The 9,557-nt window shown below is 40.3% G+C and overlaps 1 long non-coding RNA gene across 2 annotated transcripts; it reads right to left on the reverse strand.

Annotated features, from left to right (window-relative positions):
• Positions 1-4,329: 4,329 nt before the first annotated feature.
• Positions 4,330-8,713, reverse strand: LOC125525202. 2 transcript variants are annotated; one of them, XR_007291196.1, is made up of 5 exons: positions 7,398-8,711; positions 6,997-7,280; positions 6,815-6,876; positions 4,979-5,060; positions 4,330-4,743 (listed from the first exon to the last, which is right to left on the reverse strand). It is a non-coding gene; the product is annotated as an uncharacterized LOC125525202 (long non-coding RNA). The 2 variants fall into 2 exon arrangements; XR_007291195.1 differs by having other exon boundaries at positions 6,815-7,280; positions 7,398-8,713.
• Positions 8,714-9,557: the final 844 nt, after the last annotated feature.

Here is a 9,557-nt window from a genome sequence, read left to right on the forward strand (position 1 = left end):
AAATAAATTGTTGGACGTGAGTAATTTATCTATTAATAATTTGCAAAAAAAATTAACTAAATAGCACTCTCCAATAAAAAAATGGCAGCAATTCTCGTAAGCGCTAAAGTTTCTGCTTTTTACAGCAAGATCAACAAGACTTTCCCCAAGTCTTCACAACGGTTCTACTTGGCACAAACACTAATTAAAACAATAAAACTCAATCATAACAGAGGCTAGATAAATTATTTATTGCTAAACAGGAGCAAAAAGCAAGGAACAAAAATAAAATTGGGTTGCCTCCCAACAAACGCTATCGTTTAACGCCTCTAGCTAGGCATGATGATTTCAATGATGCTCACATAAAAGGTAAGAATTGAAACATAAATAGAGCATCATGAAGAATATGACTAGCAAATTTAAGTCTAACCCACTTCCTATGCATAGGGATTTTGTGAGCAAACAACTTATAGGAACAATAATCAACTAGCATAGGAAGGCAAAACAAGCACAACTTCAAAACTTTAAGCACATAGAGAGGAAACTTGTTATTATTGCAATTCCTACAAGCATATATTCCTCCCTCATAATAATTTTTAGTAGCATCATGAATGAATTCAACAATATAACCAGCACCTAAAGCATTCTTTTCATGTTCTACAAGCATAGAAAATTTACTACTCTCTACATAAGCAAAATTCTTCTCAATCGGAATAGTGGGAGTATCATAAGAGACTTGAATACTATAAATAGTTTCCACATTAAAAGAGTAATGTTCAGAAAAAGGGTAATCATAATCTTGACAAGTTTTATAAATATAATCATCACTACTTTTTATAGCATATGTATCATCACAATAATTATCATAAGTAGGAACTTTGTTCTCATCAAAATCGATTGAAACCTCTTCCAAGATAGTGGAATCATCACTAAATAAAGTCATGACCTCTCCAAATCCACTTTCATAATTATCATAATAAGATTCAACATCCTCCAAAATAGTGGGACCATTAGTTCCTAAAGTTGACACTCTTCCAAACCCACTTTCATCAATATAATCATCATAAGTAGGAGGCATGCTATCATCATTATAAATTTGCATATCAAAACTTAGGAGACTAAAAATATCATATTCATTAAACGTAGCATCCCCAAGCTTGGTACAAACATTAATTGCAGCAAATATATTCTCAAAACATCATCTTCATCAAACATAGCATCCCCAAGCTTGGGCTTTTTCATATCATAAGTATAATCACTCTCATCATTAATAGTATGGATAGCACCAATAGTATAGCAATTATCATTATCACAAATGAGAAATAGGAGCAACATCATTTGGGAGAGATACCTTTCTACCTTTACTTCTTCGTCTTTTCTTTTTCTTCTTCACATCATGTGTGGGTTCAATCCTCTTTTTGGAGCTCCTTATTAATGAGATTGGTTGAATAGAAGGCTCCTCCTCGTTACCTGATTCATCATAAGAAATAATAGGAGAATATTGGGAAGTCTCTTCACTTTCATTAGTATTCTCTTCATCTTCTATTTGTTTTCTTTTCTTTATGTAATTGGCAATATAAGGATTTTCAATGCAATTCACCGCACAATACATATAAATTTCTTCTAGATCAATATCGAGGAATCTCTCAAGGTTATATTCTGGAATATGCTTAGTTTGACGTTTCATTTCTTCATAACCCAAAAGCAAACTAAGTTCATTATGATGTGCAAGGGAAATCAAGTCATCACAATTTTTGGACATGATTCGATCATGAAACAATTTGCATTTGATATTTAAATGACCATGTTCATTGCAAAGTTCACAAGTATGGCTAAGATATTTTAAATTTTCAGCACTAACATCTAGCCTCTCTTGCAACCATTTAGTTTCCAAATACTTATGCCTCTTGCAAAATCTATTTTCCCTAATTGGTGTGTACTTGCAAACTCTATGCACTCCACAAAAGTTGACATGCTTATAAGAGACATTTTCATCATGACTAGTGCAATCATCATTAATACTATGGATATTCAAGGAGTTCATACTAACAACATTACAATCATGCTCATCATTCAAAGATTTAGTGCCAAACATTTTAGAGACTTCTTCTTCTAGCATTTGAGCACAATTTTCCTTTCCATCATTCTCACGAAAGATATTAAAAAGATGAAGCATATGAGGCAAACTCAATTCCATTTTTTTGTAATTTTCTTTTATAAACTAAACTAGTGCTAAAATAAGAAACAAAAAGATTCGATTGCAAGATCTAAAGATATACCTTTAAGCACTCACTTCCCCGGCAACGGCGCCAGAAAAGAGCTTGATGTCTACTACACAACCTTCTTCTTGTAGACGTTGTTGGGCCTCCAAGTGCAGAGGTTTGTAGCACAGTAGCAAATTTCCCTCGAGTGGATGACCTAAGGTTTATCAATTCGTGGGAGGCGTAGGATGAAGATGGTCTCTCTCAAACAACCCTGCAACCAAATAACAAAGAGTCTCTTGTGTCCCCAACACACCCAATACAATGGTAAATTGTATAAGTGCACTAGTTCGGCGAAGAGATGGTGATACAAGTGCAATATGGATGGTAGATATATGTTTTTGTAATCTGAAAATATAAAAACAACAAGGTAACTAATGATAAAAGTGAGCGTAAACGGTATTGCAATGCTAGGAAACAAGGCCTAGGGTTCATACTTTCACTAGTGCAAGTTCTCTCAACAATAATAACACAATTGGGTCATATAACTATCCCTCAACATGCCACAAAGAGTCACTCGAAAGTCACTAATAGCGGAGAATAAACAAAGAGATTATAGTAGGGTACGGAACCACCTCAAAGTTATCCTTTCTGATCGATCTATTCAGGAGTCCGTAATAAAATAACATGAAGCTATTCTTTCCGTTCAATCTATCATAGAGTTCGTACTAGAATAACACCTTAATACACAAATCAACCAAAACCCTAATGTCACCTAGATACTCCAATGTCACCTCAAGTATCCGTGGGTATGATTATACGATATGCATCACACAATCTCAGATTCATCTATTCAACCAACACAAAGAACTTCAAAGAGTGCCCCAAAGTTTCTACCGGAGAGTCAAGACGAAAACGTGTGACAACCCCTATGCATAAGTTCACGAGGTCACGGAACTCGCAAGTTGATCACCAAAACATACATCAAGTGGATCACGTTATATCCCATTGTCACCACAGATAAGCACATGCAAGACATACCTCAAGTGTTCTCAAATCCTTAAAGACTCAATCCGATAAGATAACTTTAAAGGGAAAACTCAATTGATCACAAGAGAGTAGAGGGGGAGAAACATCATAAGATCCAAATATAATAGCAAAGCTCGCGATACATCAAGATCGTGCCACCTCAAGAACACGAGAGAGAGAGAGAGAGACCAAACACATAGCTACTGGTACATACCCTCAGCCCCAAGGGTGAACTACTCCCTCCTCGTCATGGAGAGCGCCGGGATGATGAAGATGGCAACCGGAGAGGGATTCCCCCCTCCGGCATGGTGCCGGAATGGGTCTAGATTGATTTCCGGCGGCTACGGAGGCTTCTGGAGGCGGAACTCCCGATCTATTCTGCCTCTAGATGTTTTCAGGGTACTAGTTGACCCATTGCGCCAAATGGCGCAGAGACCCGTTGAAGACATGTTGTCGATGAAAATAGTTTCATGATGTAAGAACCTTGAACTAAACCATGGTATTTTGTAAACATGTTAATTGCGTTGTTTAATAATAGTTTGGGAAAAGGGAAATTTTGCATAATATGAATATGTTCAATCTGAAAAAATGGCCACTATGATGAGGTAGTAAAGTTGGCATGGTTGTATTTTTTTAGCAAGTTTGAAATGATGGTTATCATGATAAAAAAATTGTGCATGCATATATTTCTTGGGATGATGAGAGAGTAAAGCTGGCTTGGCTGTATTTTTTTAGCAAGTTTGAAAACATGCACTATGATGAGAAAGCAAAGTTGGCATAGTTGTATTTTTTTAGCAAGTTTGAAAACATGGTTATCATGATGAAAAACTTAGGCATGCATATATTTTTTGGAAAAAAAGAGGGGAAAAGATAAGAAACCTAAGAAAAAAAGATATAATATAGTCGGTTTATCTTAAAATAGTTGATTTATTTTAATAGCAGAGTGAAAGTCGAAACAAAAAAAATATTCATTGGTATGAAAAATGAAGATAGAAGTGTTTTGAAATGCTGTCTCTCTCGATAAAAATCGGTAACAAATTTAATCCCCTTCAATTAGAAATATAGGTTTGTTGTCTACAATAAGATGTACATGCACATTTTACTTTGGTAGCGTGGAGTCTAATTCAAAACCACATCGGGTTGAAAATATACATATTTTCAATAATCTTTTATTTGAGCAAGTACGCACGATAAGAATTAGACCCTTCTATATTAAAAAAAGGTACATATCCTTTGCCTAATATTTGCCTGACAAAATGTCCATCAGATGAATCAATCAAATAGGAGGAACTGGGGAGTATTTCAAACCGAAACAAAGAATTGATCCTAACTACGTGAAGTGCATTAGCTTTAAAGCCTCTGAATTATTTTGTTGCTACTCCACCAGGAAAGTGCAGGCCTTCAAGAATCAAAAGACACCACTTGAGCTCTCTTCGGTCTCATAAGCCCTGTTGTTGTTTATATCCTTAACCCCAAAAGGTTGCCTCTTAGCATCTCTGTTGTTTTCTTGATCCTTATTAGGTGTCAGAATATCCTGAAGAAAATCCAGTTGATATCATATTATCATTAAATAAATCCATAGTTAACATGTGGATCGTGGGGAATGGCGAGATGCCATATTGGGGTTTGCAACACGAATAAAAGACCACTAATTTATAGAAGGAGAAAAAAATGCCTGAACACCCTTAAGAAAGGCCATGACGACGCACTAAATATTTCGAAACGAGAGGTTATTTTGTCATCAAAAGAAAAAAAGATAAAGCACAAACCTTTTTCAAATATGTTCAGCTCGGCCCTCAAGAACAGCTGCAACAACTGCACAAGCACCAGTCCCAATAGCAACAGTTGCTCCTACAGTCCAGATCATACAGTTTATTTTGTATATCCACTATATGAAAGAAATGTCTGGAGATAAAAGGATATCTCACTGAAAATCATCATACATCAGATTTATTTACATTATGGGTTAATAATGTTATCGAGGACCAAAACATGTGTAACAAATGCATATCAAGATTTACTTGGTATTAGAACAAATCACATAGATTCAATCTTTGCTCAGTGAAAACTGAGGAAGAACTCCATAACTATCCTAACCTGCACTGATCATTGCATGATATCAATATTCCTCTTTTACAGAACTAAATTTCGACAACCATGTAAGCTCTGAACGTTGTTCTTGATTAAAAGGCCAAAAGGATAAACAAATGGAATAAGTCTCGCTGGGTAATTTGGAACAACTGATTCAACTTCTATAATTTGACCCTGCTAACAAATGATTTATTGGACAATTTGGACTGCTGTACAAAATTTAAGAGTGGAACTAATTGCTCAGTTTCTAATTTTTTTTACTTGGCACACCCACTGAATAAGGTGAGCTCATTCTCATAAGAAAATAAAACAATGCTTGGGAAAATGCTTAGAAACAGTAGTAGCAAGTTAAAGATCAAGTTGGATGATGTAAGCGTGTTTTAATTCAATAAAGCTAGCCATGATGGCCTTTCCTAAAAAAAGTTAAAGATCAAGTTGGACAGAGTAAGGTCTAAATGGCATCTCCCTTTTTATAGAAGGCAAAAGACCTTAATGGCCTCGTGACTGAGTAAGATGTGTAGATGGAGAAACCATGCGTATGAAGCTGCTCAATACAACTTAACTGAATTCACTAACTTTAAGCAACAATGAAGAAAGAAGAAAGCATTCATAAAATGCAGGTTATCTCTTCTTTGAACATATTACGTGACTCGGCATCTTCTTGTAGGAAAGAAAAAAAGCAAAGAGAGAAGGATAAAATAAGAACAAAGCCATGAACAGAGCATCGAGGAATCAGTATAACAATTTTGAAATACAATAATTTCAAAATCTTGCAAAATCATAACAAAAATTTCAGGAGTTATGAACAATTAGAAATACATTATACTGAAGGTTGAGTAAAATATGTCTTTTGGATTGAGCAAATATATAGCTGCAGAAATTTTGCAAATCAACACATAACAAGAATCTAAGGCTCTCTAGACTCCTTTTCCTTGCTAAATATGCACGCTTTCCATGGAATTTTTTTCAATATATTTGTTCTATAAACAAATGCTTGCTTTCTTTCCTTTTTTTGAAGCAGGTCGGATGCCATCAACAGCCCAACACCGAACAACCAGAGCCTAGTCACAACAATCATGCACGCAGCAGCAAGCCAGCAAAATAACACAACAGGTGCCCAGACACATACACGTAACTAAGCCAGTAGTAACCAAACACACAACAAGAACTTGTAGCTAGCAAGAGAGCGCTACGACCAAGTATGTATGATGCTACCACCAAGCCAGCCACAACAATCATGCACGCAACGGCAAGCCAGCAAAAAAATACAATGGGTGCGCGGACACACACAACACTAAGTCAGCAAGCACACACACAACAAGAACCTGTAGCAATCAAGCACGGAGGATAAGAGGACAGCTGGGACCGGAACAAAATTAACTTGCTAGCGACGGGATGCCTAGGCAGAAGCGACTGGAGGCGGCGGCAGCGACGAGTCCAGGCAGCAGCCGCGCGTGCATGAGACATGCATTTCATTAGTTGGCAATGGAAGCATCCATCATATTCATACATACCTTCGTTTCTTTATGAGCACTCCACTTCTCTGCCTCACCCCGTTGACCTCCACCTCAATAACCTGGTCAATCAACAACACATGATCTATGGGGTGATGATAAACCTATATATATATATATATATATATATATATATATATGAAAATGGACGGGAGGCAGTGCGGAGTATTAGATCTCTGAACTCTGACGGGCCGATGAGCCAATGGAAGAAGGGGATGGTGAGGGCAGCATTGAACACGTAGGCCCAGCGCCGGAATGGACCATCCACAGGAGCACCTCAAGGACGGCCTCCTGCTGCTGGGCCTGCAAGCACCTCGCATACCACCTTCTTCTCCTCCTCGACGCCCAGCTCTTCTTCCTTCTGGCGAACTTCTGCATCTTGCGCGCGAACATCCCATCAAACAGTGCTCGAGCGGCTCATCCCTGTACTCCGTCTTCTCCACCATTGGCCGAGACCTAATTTGTCCTAGCAAAAGAAATCACATCATGAGCAAAAGAACAAATTTGCAACTAACAATTCAAATCGAGATTTATCCATTAGCTGTCCTAAAATATATAAATAGAAGGGTTTCTAATTTCCCACCTGAGCGTTTCGAGCTAATGCCGGAATCCATGGGTAGAGCGCCAGCTGCAAGTGTAGTCGCCCACAGTGGCGAAGCCAAGAGTTCAACGTTGTGATGTCAATTTAAAGTTGTGATGTCAAATACTTATGCTTGTGTGAAAACTGGTTTTTGCTTGATGTCTACTAATGCATGCCAAAATGTTGTGTAGTCAGTTGCCTACACAGCTAACCCCTGGCACCGCCACTGGCCGCCCACCCGCTGAGGCCGTCGTCAGCACACGACCGCAAGAGCCGCCATCCGCCGCACCACGAGGAAGAGGCAGAGTGTAGCCTCCCGTACATAACCTCTGTGAGTTGTTTCCTTTTGAATTAAAAAGCATCTGAATGTACAAAGACCGAAACAACAGAATGAAGTGCAACTAAAATCCAAGGAAACATTCTGTGAAACTAATTTACTCCCTCTGCACTATATGTCTAATAAAGGCACTTGAAAACCAATCCAATGATAATTCTAATATGCGTTTTTATGAAAATCAATTGATCTGCTCTGTACCGAATACTGATATGAATTGTCAATTCTGAACTCGGGAATCCTATTGAAATTAAAAGAAGGGAAAAAGAAATTATCCAGTTCTTTTTAGTTTCTACCTACATGATCCATTGGAGAAGCCAATAACCGTGCAGGAACCAGTCACTTAAGAAGGGGATGAGACAAACAAAGAGAAAGTCTAACACACTCTATTTGTACAGGAAGCAACAAAATGGTTGTCCTGGGAATTAAGGAAGTGAAGAAGAAGAGCTAACGAAGCAGCAAACCAAGGCCGCCTTCAGCCGCACGACCGCAAGAGCCGTCGTCCGCCGCACCATGAGGAAGAGGCGGAGTGCAGCCTCCCGTACAACGCGCCCGAGCCCCAGCCTCGTCGCAGCTCCCGATCCAGGAGTGGATCGAGCCGCCGCCAACCTCCAAGTCGCGTCCAGGTTGGGCCCGTCCTTTGTGGCACCGGCCGATGACCCTCTCTCATTTCAGCTGCCGCACCTCCCTTTCCTCTTTCCTCTCTCTTTCTCCCTCCTTCTCTCTCTCCCCCTCATTTTGTCTCTCAGCTAGGGTTCGTGCGCGAGGAGGGGCGCAGGCCGACGCCTCGCCGGTGTAGGCCGACGCCGGCCGGTCACCCTCTCCCGTCCGCTGCCGGACCTCCCTCTCCTCTCCTCTCCCCTTTCTCTCCCTCTCATCTTCCTATCTCTCTCTCCTAGGGTTCGTGCGGGATGAGGGGACCGAAGTGTCCACGGCGTGCGGGGCGAGGGGATCGTGTTGCGTTGGGTGCGGGCGCGGCGCGCGGATGGGACAAATTCTCTCTCACCCGGCGCCGCTTACCCAGTCAATACAGACACGAGACGAGTCCACCAGTCATTGGACAGAAAAATAAACCGTGAAGTGAAAATAATTTAACTGCAAGTGAAGATTCAACGGCTTAAACACGTCAGAAAGGCAGTTCGGACAGCCGATGAAGCCTCAATCGGGGGAGCCTTCTAGAGGTGAGTTGGCTAGCCTCATTATTGTTTTTAAATATGGATATATATATAGGGGAAAGAAGTCGGTCAAGGGAGCCACAAGGGGCCCATGAGGATGGGGGCGCGCCCGGGAGCAGGCACGCTGATGAAGCTATGTATCTAGGGTAGGGTCATGGATCTGTCCTAACTGCCCTACCCAAGGACATCTCTAAAAGAAATCACCTTTCAATCGACTTGAAGGTGTTCCACTCGACAGACTCGAAGACACTCGACCAAGAACCAATCACTCGACCAAGATCCAACCACTCGACGGCCAGGAGACCTAAAGTCACTCCGCACGCTAACGGTCGGTCATTAAATAGCTTTTATGGTCATCATAGCACTTTATTACTAGCGTTACCAGTAACGCCCCGCCTTAATGTACATTGAACCCTTTGTAGCATAGGCTGGTCGGGGTCCTGGCACACTCTATATAAGCCACCCCCTCCTCCGAGACAAGGGTTCGCACCTCTGTAACTCATACTCACATAATCCAGTCGACCGCCTCCGGGCTTCGAGACGTAGGACTATTACTTCCTCCGAGAAGGGCCTGAACTCGTAAACCTCGCGTGCTTACAACTTCTCCATAGCTAAGATCTTGCCTCTTCATACTTACCCCCCTACACTACTGTC

The sequence above is a fragment of the Triticum urartu genome, chromosome 7 (assembly GCF_003073215.2).
Source record: "Triticum urartu cultivar G1812 chromosome 7, Tu2.1, whole genome shotgun sequence".
Taxonomy (NCBI): domain Eukaryota; kingdom Viridiplantae; phylum Streptophyta; class Magnoliopsida; order Poales; family Poaceae; genus Triticum; species Triticum urartu.